We start from the raw sequence: 15,284 nt of genomic DNA on the forward strand, positions 1-15,284 counted from the left end.
AAAAACCGTAGGTACTGGGGTCCAGCCTCGGTAAGTGACGCCACGAACAGGGAACCTGAAGGTAAGCCCCCCCATTGTTCAGTTTTCGGGACGGCTAGGACCCCACTAGGGTGCTGCAGGCCCCCCTGCATAAGATAGGTAGGGTGAGGAAAGTGGGTAGGCTTCAGGTTTCTTCTTTAGGACCCCACTAGGGCGCTACAGGCCCCCCTGCGTAAGAAAGGTAGGGCAAGAAAGGTGGGTACGTTTCAGGTTCCTTCTCTAAAGATCCTCTCCTTTTTCTTCTTCTAATTGCTAACAAAAATGGGTAACAGAGAGTCAAAAGAAAGGCAACTCTTTATTGGAGTGATATTACAACTATTAAACAAGAGAGGTATTAAAGTAAAAAAGGCCAGCATTCAATCTTTTTTCACATTTGTACAGGAGCAATGCCCTTGGTTCCCAGAACAGGACACTGTTAACTTAGATTCATGGGAAAACAGTTAAGAGATTATTATACTTTACATGGACCAGAGAAGGTGTCCACTGATACCTTCTCCCTGTGGAGTATGATTAGAGATGCTTTAGATCCGACTCACGAATCCGAAAGAGTGAAAGTTAAGGGAAATGAAGACAATGATGAGTCCAAACCGAGCTATCAACAGTTAAGAGAAATGTTAGCTGCTCTGAACACCAATAGTCATCCAGAAGGTGGGGACGAAAAAGAAAAACAACTTTCACCCCAAGATGAGCAAGATTTAGAGGAAGCAGCAGCTCATTATCATTCTGATGAGGATTGGTCCTTTTTTGCCAAAGACACTCCTAAAAGTCTAAGGGATATATCTCCAATTAGGCCTTCTGTAAAATTCGATCTAAAATATCCTCAAAACAGGGTAAAAAAGGTATGGGGCAATCTCAACCCCCCATGCCTGCCCCTCCATATGGGGGTAAAGGTCCTCCCTTAGGTTTTTCACGAAGAAGGGTGCTTTCAAGGCACAAAAATCTCAAGAGCAGTTCTCCTAGGTTCCCTCACCCTCCTGCTCTCCACCCGGGTGCCCTTCCCAATAAAATCTCTTGCTTTGTCATCACATGTGTCTCCTCGGACAATTCATTTCCGAGTGTTAGACAAGAGCCCAGTTTGGGGCCCTGGAAGGGGTCCCCCTTCCTGCAACACATAGGTTTGACTGTATTGACCTTGTGGGCAAAGTCATGTCTCTGCTCTTTAATATGCTGCTTAGGTTTGTCATAGCTTTTCTTTCAAGGAACAGGCGTCTTTTAATTTCATGGCTGCAGTCACTGACCACAGTGATTTTGGAGCCCAAGAAAATTAAGTCTGTCACTGTTTGCATTGTTTCCCCCATCTATGTACCATGAAGTGATGGGACCAGATGCCATGATACTCGTTTTTTGAATGTTGAGTTTTAAGCCAACTTTTTTACTCTCCTCTTTCACCTTCATCAAGAGGCTCTTTAGTTCCTCTTTACTTTCTGCCATAAGAGCAGTGTCATCTGCATATCTGAGGTTATTGATATTTCTCCTGGCAGTCTTGATTCCACCTTGTGCTTCATCCACCTGGCATTTTGCATGATGTACTCTGCATAGAAGTTAAATAAGGAGGGTGATAATATACAGCCTCGACATACTCCTTTCCAAGTTTGGAACCAGTCTGTTGTTCCATGTCTATTCCTAACTGTTGCTTCTTGACCTGCATACAGGTTTCTCAGTAGGCAGGTAAGATAGCTGGTATTCGCATCTCTTTAAGAATTTTCCACAGGTTGTTGTGACCCACACAGTTAAAGGCTTTACCACAGTCAATAAATTTTGGAATTCCCTTGCTGGCTTTTTTTTTTTTTTTTGATATGATGGATTTTGGCAGTTTGACCTCTGGTTCCTCTGCCTTTTCTAAACCCAACTTGTACTAATTTCTCAGTTGAGGCCTAGCTTGGAGGATTTTGAGCATGACCTTGCTAGCATGTGAAATGAGCACTGTTGTGTTGTAGTTTGAACATTCTTTGGCATTGCTCTCCTTTGGGATTGAAATGAAAATTGACTTTTTCCAGCCCTGTGGCCACTGCTGAGTTTTCCAAATTTATTGGCATATCTCAGCTATTTGACATATTGAGTGCAACACTTACATAGCATCATCTTTTAGGATTTAAAATAGCTCAGCTGAAATTCCAACACCTCCACTAGCTTTGTTCGTAGTAGTGCTTCCTCAGGCCCACTTGACTTCATATTCCAGGATGTCTGGCTCTGGGCAAGTGATCACACCATCATGGTTATCTGGGTCATTAAGATCTTTTTTGTACAGTTCTTCTGTGTATTCTTGCCACCTGTTCTTAATATCTTCTGCTTCTGTTAGGTCGTAGTGTTTCTGTCCTTTAATTGTGCCCACATTTGCAGGAAATGTTCCTTTGGTCTCTCTCATTTTCTTGAGGAGATCTCTAGTCTTCCCCATTGGATTGTTTTCCTCTATTTCTTTGCCATGTGTCCTGGGACCAGATGCCATGATCTTAGTTTTCTGAATGTTGAGCTTTAAGCCAACTTTTTCACTCTCCTCTTTCACTTTCATCAAGAGGTTCTTTAGTTCTTCTTCACTTTCTGCCATAAGGGTGGTGTCATCTGCATATCTGAGATGATTGATATTTCTCCCAGCAATCTTGATTCCAGCTTGTGCTTCTTCCAGCCCAGCGTTTCTCATGATGTACTCTGCATATAAGTTAAATAAGCAGGGTGACAATATACAGCCTTGATGTACTCCTTTTCCTATTTGGAACCAATTTGTTGTTCCATGTCCAGTTCTAACTGTTGCTTCTTGACCTGCATACAGATTTCTCAAGAGGCAGGTCAGGTGGTCTGGTATTCCCATCTCCTCCAGAATTTTCCACCGTTTATTGTGATCCACACAGTCAAAGGCTTTGGCATAGTCAATAAAGCAGAAGCAGATGTTTTTCTGGAACTCTCTTTGCTTTTTTGATGATCCAGCAGATGTTGGCAATTTGATCTCTGGTTCTTCTGTCTTTTCTAAAGCCAGCTTGAACATCTGGAAGTTCACGGTTCACGTACTGTTGAAGCGTGGCTTGGAGAATTTTGAACATTACTAGTGTGTGAAATGAGTGCAATTGTGAGGTGGTTTGAGCATTCTTTGGCACTGACTTTCTTTGGGATTGGAATGGAAACTGACTTTTTCCAGTCCCGTGGCCACTGCTGAGTTTTCCAAATTTGCTGGCATATTGAGTGCAGCACTTTCACAGCAGCATCTTTTAGGATTTGAAATAGCTCAACTGGAATTCCATCACCTCCACTAGCTTTGTTCGTAGTGATGCTTCCTAAGGCCCGCTTGACTTTACATTCCAGGATGTCTGGCTCTAGGTGAGTGATCACACCATCGTGATTATCTAGGTCATGAAGCTCTCTTTTGTATAGTTCTTCTGTGTATTCTTGCCACCTCTTCTTAATATCTTCTACTTCTGTTAGGTCCATACCATTTTTGTCCTTTATTGAGCCCATCTTTGCATGAAATGTTCGCTTGGTAGCTCTAATTTTCTTGAAGAGATCTCTAGTCTTTCCCATTCTATTGTTTTCAGTGGCAGACTTTATTTTGGGGGGCTCCAAAATCACTACAGATGGTGACTGAAGTCATGAAATTAAAAGACGCTTACTCCTTGAAAGAAAAGTTATGACCAAGCTAGACAGCATATTAAAAAAGCAGAGACTTTTTAAATTTAATTAAATTGTTAATTTAATTGTTTAATTTAATTTAATTGTTACTTTGCCAACAAAAGTCCGTGTAGTCAAAGCTATGATTTTTCCACTAGTCATGTATGCATGTGAGAGTTGGGACTATAAAGAAAGCTGAACGCCGAAGAATTGATGCTTTTGAACTGTGGTGTTGGAGAAGACTCTTTAGAGTCCCTTGGACTGCAAGGAGATCCAACCAGTCCATCCTAAAGGAAATTAGTCCTGAATATTTGTTGGAAGGACTGATGTTGAAGCTGAAACTCCAATACATTGGCCACCTGATGCAAAGAGCTGACTCATTTGAAGAGACCCTGATGCTGAGAAAGATTGAAGGCAGGAGGAAAAGGGGATGACAGAGGATGAGATGGTTGGATGGCATCACCGACTCAGTGGGCGTGAGTTTGAGTAAACTCCAGGAGTTGGTGATGGACAGGGAGGCCTGGCATGCTGCAGTCCATGGGGTTGCAAAAAGTTGGACACGACTCAGCAACTGAACTGAACTGATATCTTTGCATTATTCACTTAAGATGGTTTTCTTATCTCTCCTTGCTATTCTTTGGAACTCTGCATTCAGATGCATATATCTTTCCTTTTCTCCTTAGCCTTTCGATTCTCTTTTCTTGGCTATTTGTAAGGCATCCTCAGACAAACATTTTGCCTTCTTGCATTTCTTTTTCTTGTGAATGGTTTTGGTCATAGCCTCCTGTACAGTGTTATGAACCTCTGGCCATAGTTCTTCAGGCACTCTCTTTCTCAGACCTAATCCCTTGAATCTGTTTTTCATTTCCTCTGTATAATCATAAGGTATTTGATTTAGATCGTGCCTAAATAGCCTAGTGGTTTTCCCTACTTTCTTCAATTTTAAGTTTGAATTTTGCAATAAGGAACTCATCATCTGAGCCACAGTCAGCTCCCAGTCTTGTTTTGCTAACTGTGTAGAGCTTCTCCATCTTTGGGTGCAAAGAATATAATCAATATATTCAATCAGTATAATCAGTTTGATTTCAGTATTGACCATTTGGTGATGTCCTTGTGTAGAGTCATCTCTTTTGTTGTTGGAAGAGGGTTGCTGTGACCAGTTCGTTTTCTTGGCAAAACTTTGTTAGTCTTTGCCCTGCTTCATTTTATACTCCAAGGCCAAACTTGCCTGTTACTCCAGGTATCTCTTCAATTCTTACTTCTGCATTTCAGTCCTCTGTGATGAAAAGGACATCTTATTTTTGTGTTAGTTCTAGAAGGTCTTGTGGATCTTCATAGTCATTCAGCTTCATCTTCTTCAGCATTAGTGATTGGGGCATAGGCTTGGATTACTGTAATGTTGAATGATTTGCTTTGAAAATGAACTGAAATTATTCTGTCATTTTTGAGATTGTACCCCAAGTACTGCATTTTGGACTCTTTTCTTGACTATGAGAGCTACTCCATTTCTTCTAAGGGATTCTTGCCCAAAGTAGTAGATATAATGGTCATCTGAGTTAAATTTGCTCATTCCTGTCCCTCCACCCCGAGAGCATTGTCTTCTACAAACACAAAACCTGGAAATTGTTGAGGAAGATGGAACCTCCTAACCATTGTTTGGTGTGGGAGTTGGTGTTCCGGCAGCATATTGGGTTGGGCTAGTTGGGATGGGTCGCATTGGACTTGTAGCTGCGTTGTGTCTGCTGAGTGTCTGTCCGGGAACGGGAATAGCTGGGTAGAAGGCAGAGAAGGGGGCTTCCCTGGTAGCTCAGCTAGTAAAGAATCCACCTAAATGCAGGAGACCTCGGTTTGATTCCTTGGTCAGTAAGATCCTCTGGAGAGGATACCCACTCCAGTATTCTTGGGCTTCCCTGATGGCTCAGATAGTAAAGAGTCTGCCTGCAATGCAGGAGACCTGGGTTCGATCCCTGGGTTGGGAAGATTCCCTGGAAGAGGGCGTGGCAAGCCACTCCATTATTCTTACCTGGAGAATCCCCATGGACAAAGGAGCCTGGCAGCTACAGTCCATGAGGTCACAAAGAGTCGGACACGACTGAGTGACTCAGCACAGCACGGCACATTCCTGTCCACTTAGTTCCCTCATTGCTAAAATGTCAGTGTTCACGCTCGCCATCTCCTGTTTGACCGCTTTCGATTTACCTTGATTCATGGACCTAACATTCCAGGTTTCTATGCAATATTGTTCTGACAGCATTGGACTTTACTTTCACCACCGGACACATCCACAGCTGGGCGTCCATTCCTCTTTGACTCAGCGTCTTTATTCTTTCTGGAGCTATTTCTCTGCTCTTCTCCAGTAGCATATTGGACATCTACCAGTCTGGGGGGTTCATCTTTCAGCGTCTTAGCTTTTTGCCTTTTTATACTGTTCATCTGTAAATGGGGATAATACCTATTACCTTGCAAAGTGGCTGGACAGATCAATATACCTGAAACACCTGCCACACCTATGTGCAGGCACCTATGATAGGTAGCTATTGTTGTTAAGGAGCTAAATGGATTAATCTCTTACCATATCACAATACATAAAATATAATGTTGAAATTGGCTATTTACTCCTCATACAGTCACCAAAAGCAATCTTGATTTTTTTTTTTTTTCAACTTGGATATATCACTGTGTTAGACCTGGTTGTCCATATCATTTTTACCATACATGCCTGATATTCTTAACCTGGATTGCTGTCTTATTCCTTCCAGTTTAGTGCACTAAGAGAAAAAAAATACCAGGCAGCCTATTTATTATGTATTTATTTATTTGTTTTTGGCTGCCCTGGGTCTTCATTGCTGCGTGCAAGCTTTTTCTAGTGGCGGTGAGTGAAGGCCACTCTTCATTGCAGTGCACAGGCTTCTCCTTGCAGTGACTTCTCTTGTTACAGTCCATGGGTTCTAGGGTACACAGGTTTCAGTAGTTGTGGCGTACCGGCTTCGCTGCTCCTCAGCATGTAGAATATTTCCAGACCAGGGATCAAACCCATGTCCCCTGAATTAGCAGGTAGATTCTTAACCACTGGACAACCAGGGAAGTCTCAGGTAGCCTATTTAAATGCTTATATACAAGTTCTGTTCTGCATATTAAAGGTAACATGTATTTGGGGATTTTCCAGTAATGATGACAGAATATACTAAACCATATTTCTGTCAGCCTTCTTACTGTAACTAACATTTGCTAAGTGTGCTATGGATGTAGTTTGTGGCCCAAGAATAGATTTCCCCCTAACCAGCCAACTATATAAGCCATGACCTTGACCTCCTTAGTTGAAGTCAGTAACCAAGTATAAAGTGTTGTAAAAGTAAAGGATGATTGATAATCACAGGTAACTTATAAGATAATTTGTTGTAGTCCTATTCGTTTGCTTATCATGAGACAAAAAATGAGAAACTTTGTATTTTCCTATCCTGTAGATAAAATAATTATATTGAAAGTTTAAATTTTTAAAATCATTAATTGAATCACTGAAAAAACTGTAGCAATGAATCTTCTTTAAATAACAGATGTATATAGGCATGTAAGATCACTTTTAGGACTCCCACTCTCACAAGACTTAATGGGTTAGGATCAGAAAACAAACTCTTACATTGAAGTGTGGCTGATATAGGACTAACTTCCAGAGCTTTAGAGGACTGTTTCTATCAGTAGTATTTGCCTACTAACCATCCAGTAGGTAGTTATCATCCATTAACCATCTAGATTCACACTAGTAGCCAGTAAGATGCTTGCTTTAAGTGGACCACCTTGTACTTAAGATTTTATTTTTTTGACTTTCAAGTTTTATTTTTTTAATTGGAGTATAGTTGATTTTCAGTGTTGGGTTAGTTTCTGCTCTACAGCAAAGTGAATCAGTTATGCATACACATATATCCACTCTTCTTATAGATTCTTTACCCATATAGGTCATTACAGAGTTTTCAGTAGAGTTTCCTGTGCTATACAAGAAGATCCTTATTACTTATCTATTTTATCTCTAGTAGTGTATATATGTCAATTCCAATCTCCCAATTTATCCCTCACCACTTAAGATTTTAATTAATGTTACTGTGAATATCTTCAGAGTTAGCAGGGAGGTTGGTGCATTTTGGTTTTTTACTACTGTTCTGTTTCTTTTCTTTTTTTTATTTTTGTCTCTGTTAAGTTGTTGGCCAGTGCTTTTGTTCTCTTTGTTAACCTAGAGTTAATGTAAATACATAAATACTTTTCCCATAAATACTTAAATACTTTATCCCTTATATATCACCTCCTGTTGCCTTCTGCCCTCCCTCTTTAGGAACTTGTGGCAAATCCCCAACTTGACCATTCAAGCAGTTCACATCCAGTTGAAAAAGTCTGGGGTGCAAATATCATCAGCCATCCCAAATGGTGCAGTTCCCAGTGACTTTCCTTGTATCCCCTTAAGTATACAACCAAAGCCCTCTAATGTGGTTAAGGGCTCCAATTTTCTGATTTGGGGTGTTTTTGTTTTTTGTTTTTTTTTTTTTGAGGAGAATCCATCCATTTCTTTGAAGAACAAGACTGTCTTTTGACTGTATGATTATAAACTACAGAAACACTTGCTCCTTTTTTGTGAACTTATTCTCTTCTGCATTCCAGAAATTCTTCAGCGATTCTTCTCTGTTGTTGACATTTTCCCATGCTGTTATAGAATTTTTCTAAATGTAAATTGCTTGGGTCACTTCATTGAGATTTGGAGAAGGAAGAAGAGCAAACTGACTCACTTTATCTCCCAAAGTGAAAGTGTTAGTTGCTAAGTGGTGTCCAGCTGTTTTGCGACGCCATGGACTGTAGCTTGTCAGACTCCTGTGTCCATGGAATTCTCTAGGCAAGAATACTGGAGTGGGTAGCCATTCCCTTCTCCAGGGAATCTCCCCAACCCAAGGATCAAACACAGGTCTCCTGAATTGCAGGCAGTTTCTTTACCAAAAAGCCCAAAGATGTGTCAGTTCAGTTCAGTCGCTCAGTCGTGTCTGACTCTTTGCGACCCCATGAACCACAGCACGCCAGCCTCCCTGTCCATCACCAACTCCCGGAGTCCACCCAAACCCATGTCCATTGTGTCAGTGATGTCATCCAACCATCTCATCCTCTGTCGTCCCCTTCTCCTCCCGCCTTCAATCTTTCCCAGCATCAGAGTCTTTTCAAATGAGTCAGCTCTCCACATCAGGTGTCCAAAGTATTGGAGTTTCAGCTTCAACATCAGTCCCTCCAGTGAACACCCAGGACTGATCTCCTTTAGGATGGACTGGTTGGATCTCCTTGCAGTCCAAGGGACTCTAAAGAGTCTTCTCCAACTCCACAGTTCAAAAGCATCAATTCTTCTGCACTCAGCTTTCTTTTAATAAATGCTAATCGAATGAGAAATCAAAAGAGATTTAGTCTATATTAGTTTATTGTATTTTAAATTTTTATTAACACTCAGAAAAGTTGTTATATAGTAATTTTCCTAAGTCACACTTTTTTCTTTTTTAAAGTAAGCTAGAAAAGATTTGGCTTCCCTGGTGCCACAGTGGTAAAGAATCTACCTGCCAAATGCAGGAATCGTGGGTTCCATCCCTGGGTTGGGAATAGCTCCTGGAGAAGGAAATGGCAACCTGCTGCAGTATTCTTGCCTGGGAAATCCCATGGACAGAGGAGCCCGGTGGGCTGCAGTCCATGGGGTCGCCAAATAGTTGGACATGACTTAGCGACTAAACAACAAAACAACAACAAAAAGAGGCTTAAATGCTGTAGCCCCCAAATGGTAAGAACATTGCGTGATTGGTTAGAATGCAGGAGACATTACATTAGTTAAGTGACTAATAACACAGACTAGAATCTGGATTCAAATTCTCCCTGTGCTCTTTGCTAGTGGCATGGTCTTGGCTGACATACTTCAGAGGTCTCTTTAAAGGTTAAAACATTCATGTATATAAAACAGTGCTTGGCACATGTGTCAACTAAAATTAATGGGACTAACTTTTGGAGATTCTTTGCTATAATCTTTTCAATAGTCATAGGCAGTTATCTTAAAATTGATCATAAATGCTGTGTAGTTTTTGGTTGTAGATATAAATGTCACCATACTAGAATATAGAATCTAGCCCATGTACAAATGGACTTTTTTTTTTTACCTTATATAAAGAATAATACCACTATAATGAAATGCTAAAAAAAAAAAAGCTTTACTTGAACTATGTATATGTTTCACATACTCACAAAAAATAAAAATGATAGCAAGAAAGTAAGTCCTACTGTTGAATACAAATTGAAACCAGTGAGCCTAACTCTATGTCAGACTGATAATGTAACTACCAAGGAAAAAATAATTAACTTGAATACAGCGCTCTGATTGTGTTCTCTTAATGGGCCATACCTAAGGACAAAGAGACCAGCAAGGAAATGTTGATCTTGGTAGGTAGCGAAACCCCTATAGTAGCTCTTAACAAGAAATGTTATTCCCATTTTGCTGATGAAGAAGTATAGTTGAAGAAGGGAATGATTTGTTAGGCACATTTAATTAGGTGGTAGAGCTGAATTTAAAAGCCTGTTCATTATACCACACTACTTTTTAAAATTGTTATAGTGTGCTATTCAGATGAGTCCTGGTCTCTTTAGTTCTTCCCTTTCGTTTATTGTTCCTCCCTTCCCTTTATCTTTTATTATTTCTTTTCTTTATCATCTGTATTATTAGTCAGAACCTCATTTTCAAGAGCTTCCTGACCTCTTGTATCTCCTTTCCTTCAAGAATTTCATTCCATACCATCATGCCTACCTTTTTGAAATCTGCCTTCCTAAATTAAAAGGTGTGTGACACTTCCCACTCTTTTCACTATGAATTCCAAGGTGGCCTGAAAGATTTTCTTTTGATTCTCATTCTTACTTTGTCAATAATTAGTTTCCTGCTGAATTATAGCTAGTGTCAAATTCATGATTACTTACAGGCATAGTCTGTATTGATAACTAAGCCTGAAAGTTGTAAATGAGAGAGCTTCAGTCTTTTTTTTTTTTTTCCAGTTTGTTTCAATTGTTTATTAACTGACCAGATTACAGAAATAATCCTGGTAGATACCTTAGTTCATCCTTCTAATAAGCCTGTTGATCTGGTCTTCCCTGTTGCCAGCATCTCCACCTTCTACAAAATGGGTGGTCTTTTTCTTCATTCCACCTTGTGGAGAAGACAGTTTAAAGGACCAGTTTAAAGTTTAAAATTGTTTGTCCTTTAAACTGTTAAAGGACAGTTTAAAGTTGTTTGCTTCTTTGAAATGTTTTCCAGTGGTATAGATCTCATGAATCAGATCCTGCATGCAGATGATTCCGTATTTCCCAAGAGATTGAGCAATCAGTGCGTTGTCTGTCAGGGCAATTCGCTTCTTGTTCATTTTGCCATAACCACGCTTGTAGATCAGTTCATTTACAGACTTCAGATTTGGGTACACCCATGCAATATATGGCTCCTCAATTCTCAGCATGTTAATTGATGCCTTGTTGAGCTTCACAAAGGTGCCATTGAAGATCTGCCGGAGGCGAAGGAGCTGCAGCACCTTTCGAACCTTCGGGCTCACACCGTTGATACCTCTGATCCTGATGACAAATGCCAATTTGGGTTCCGTGGGTACATAGAAGTTGCCGGCTTTTCGTGCCATCCTAGCCACTTGAATTTCAGTTCTGTACATCTGCCTGTGTTCCATGTGGTGATGCTTTGCTTTTCATAGATAAGCTTCCTCCTTGCCTTTCGAAGCATCTTTTGGGCAAACTTCTTTCTCAGGCACTTGATCTTAAGCGCTATAAAATTCTTTCGCTTTTTCTTAAGGATTTCTGGCACAGCAGGAACCTTCTTTTTCTTCTCTTGTGCACCCTTCATGGTTCCAGCCGGGAAAGAGAGCTTCATTCTTTTTTTTTTTTTTTTATTAGTTGGAGGCTAATTACTTCACAACATTTCAGTGGGTTTTGTCATACATTGATATGAATCAGCCATAGAGTTACACGTATTCCCCATCCTGATCCCCCCTCCCACCTCCCTCTCCACCCGATTCCTCTGGGTCTTCCCAGTGCACCAGGCCCGAGCACTTGTCTCATGCATCCCACCTGGGCTGGTGATCTGTTTCACCATAGATAATATACATGCTGTTCTTTCGAGAGCTTCATTCTTAAAGACATCTATCTGTTTGTAACTTGAAATATCTTATGGGGATTTGGTGAGACATGCGGCAGGGAAAGTGATAGAGAATGCAATTGTTGGACCTGCATTTTTTCCACGAGAGATAGTAGAAACAAATATCAGTTTGTAAACTGTGATTTTGAAATGATTCATTCATTAAAGAAGGCAAATAAAAATAGCAGTGAAACAAGACATAATAACTAGTTGTTAAATGAACTTTCTTTCCTTTGAAAAGGAACTGATTAAGGAAGAAAATATGTAAATAATTTGAGTACATAAGCTGCTGTTTGAGATTTTGCTGGGTAAAAATGATGGGAAGAATTAAACTGTACAAGAATTTAGTTGGATCTTGCTTAAAGTACTTTGTGTTGTAAATCTCCAAACTTACTTTTAAACTGTATCATTTAAAGAACCTCTTCTTGAATTAGCACAATCAAAATGGAATTCATTCTGTTTTTTAATCACTCCTGAATTACTGTCTTTAATTTTTTTTTAAATTCTGGATTATTCCAGTTGGCCCAGTCTTTTTAAAAAAATTTTAATTTTATTTTAGAGTATAGCCAATTAGCAATATTGTGATAGTTTCAGGTAAATAGCAGAGGGACTCAGCCATACCCGATACATGTATCCATTCTCCTCCAAACCACCTTCCCATCCAGGCTGCCACATAACATTGAGCAGTTCCCTGTGCTATACAGTAGATCCTTGTTGGTTATCCATTTCAGATATAGCAGTGTGTGCATGTCATCCCAAACTGACTCCTCTTCCTCCCATTCTTACCACCTGGCAACCATAAGTTCATTCTCAAAGTCTGGGAGCCTGTTTCTAGTTTGTAAATAAGTTCATTTCTATCATTTCTTTTTAGATTCCACACACAAGGGGTACCATATGATATTTCTCCTTCTGTGTCTGACTTCATGAATATAACAATCTCTAGGTCCGTCTCTGTTGCTGCAAATGGCATCACTTCAGTATTTCCACTATCTTTAAAGTGCATGATTTTAAAATGTAGTTTAAAATAATATAGTAACTCAGCTGGTAAAGCATCTGCCTGCAATGCAGGAGACCCCAGTTCTATTTCTAGGTTGGGAAGATCCCCTGGAGAAGGGATAGGCTACCCACTCCAGTATTCTTGGGCTTCCCTGGTTGCTCAGACAGTGAAGAATCCACCTGCAATGTAGGAGATCTGGGTTCGATCCCTGGATTGGGAAGATCCCCTGGAGGAGGGCATGGCAACCCACTCCAGTATTGCCTGGAGAATCCCCATGGACAGAGGTGCCCGGCGGGCTACAGTCCATGAGGTCACAAAGAGTCGGACATGACTGAGCAACTAAACACAGCAGATCCCAGAGAAATTGTCCAGAAAACCGAGGCCCAGAATTTCAGCATAATGTTAGAAAGAAATAAGATTAGCAGTCAGATTAATTTTTAAAATTTATGTTTTATCAGAATTAAGAAAGTAAAATAGTGTTACAATCTTTTACTAGATTAACTGAGTTTCTAAACACCTGAAGAAAATTATTTTAGTATTTCCTGTGCAGAGTTTCTGAAGAATGTGCCTTTGTGGAAGCAGAGTTTACAAGACCTCTTTGTTGATGTTTCTAAGGGTTAACTCTCTGGACAAACATACCAAAAAAAAAAAAAAAAAACAACACTGTTCTACCAACATATGCCTAAATAGTAAACTGTTAACGCAGTCGAATAAGACCTTTTTCTAGCTGGTACCTAGTCATTTAACCTGTTATTCAGTTTCCTCATTTGTATTATTTTGAGAATTAAATAAGTATACATAAAGCACTTAATAATACTATGACTGGCACTAAATAAGTGCCCAGAATATAGTGGCAGCTATTACTGTTTATCTTTTTCCCCCCTCTAGATTTATGAGTGACAGGGAAGCAAAATTTATTTTGAGCACCCTTTATTCTTTTTTTTTTTTTAATTAGTTGGCGGCTAATTACTTCACAACATTTCAGTGGGTTTTGTCATACATTGAGCACCCTTTATTCTAATGTTAAGGTTTTGAAGTAGAGGTTAGGACAAAATCATATTTTTCTGAACCCAAACACTTGAGGTTCTGTTTGGGAAGTGAGAAAGACAGCTGCCAAATGTATGCTCGTACAGTGGCAAGAAGATTGAATTTCTAGTTTGTTTCCTGCCTCAAGTGCTTGCCTTCAATTCCTTTGTCTCAATATGAAAATTTCTGTATTCGTTTGGAGATCCTTGTCTGACTGAAACAACGGAGAACAGCTTCCAGCAGTTTTGGTATGGCTAGCTATTTCTGGAAGAATATCTGGATGCAGTTGCAATTTTTAAAACCTATCATATTTTATATCATTAAATTTCTTTAGTACTGCATTATTGATTTCAGTTCTTTTCCTAAGTTGTGCCCATTCATTTTAAGAAATACATATTTTATGCAGAAAATGTAAGTATATAGTTGACTATCAATAAAAATTATTATCAATTAAACTACTAGAGTTTTCCCTTATCTCAGTTTCAGAATATAATCATTACATCAAACACATACATGCACATACATATATACCCATACATACAAATGTAATTTTTCTTTATTGTAATTACTCAATTGCGTTACATAGTAGAAGTTATGATTTTTTATTATTATTATAATCATTTCATCAATGTCATGGGCATCCCTGGTGGCTCAGTCAGATGGTAAAGAATCTGCCTGTAATGCAGGAGACCTGAGTTCAATCCCTGGGTCGGAAAGATCCCCTGGAGAAGGGAATGGCAACCCACTCCAGTATTCTTGCTCGAAGAATCCCATGGACAGAGGACCCTGGTGGGCTGCAGTCCATGGGTGGGCTACAGTCCATGGGTTGGCAAAGAGTCAGACATGACTGAATGACTAACACTCACTTTCACATCAGTGTCATAGATAAGCTGCTGAACCCTGGTCTTTTTTTTTTTAACTTCTTTATTTGGCTGCATTAGGTCTTGGTTGTGGATCGCAGGATCTTTCGTTGTGGCATGCGGGCTCTCTAGTTGTGGCGTGGGCTTAGCTGCCCCACAGGCTGTGGGATCTTAGTCCCCTGACCGGGGAATGGAAGCTGTGTCGCCTACATAAGAAGGCAGATTCTTAACCACTGGACCACCAGGGAAGTCCCCTGGACCCTGGTCTTTAAAGAGAGAGAATCCGGGGCTTCCCTGGCAGTTCAGTGGTTAAGACTCTGTTCTTCAAATGCAGGGAGGCACAGCTTTGATCCTTGGTCAGGGAACTAAGATCCATCATGCCACATGTCTTGGCCAAAAAAATAGAGAGCAGATCCTGACATCAGAAGTGCATAATTAATACTTTGTAAATATCAGATGGTGGGTTTTTGTTTTTAAAACGGTCATTTTTCCTGCTTCATCAAAAGACATTCTTTTTTTTATTAATCTCATTTATTCATTCTTTTTTGTCTGTGTTGGATCTTCACTGCTGCCTGGACCC

General features: G+C 40.0%; 1 pseudogene; it reads right to left on the minus strand.

The window, feature by feature from the left end:
- Window positions 1-2,529: 2,529 nt before the first annotated feature.
- LOC122433000 lies at window positions 2,530-11,530 on the minus strand (annotated as a pseudogene).
- Window positions 11,531-15,284: the final 3,754 nt, after the last annotated feature.

This window comes from Cervus canadensis, chromosome 32, assembly GCF_019320065.1.
Source record: "Cervus canadensis isolate Bull #8, Minnesota chromosome 32, ASM1932006v1, whole genome shotgun sequence".
In the NCBI taxonomy this organism is placed as follows: domain Eukaryota; kingdom Metazoa; phylum Chordata; class Mammalia; order Artiodactyla; family Cervidae; genus Cervus; species Cervus canadensis.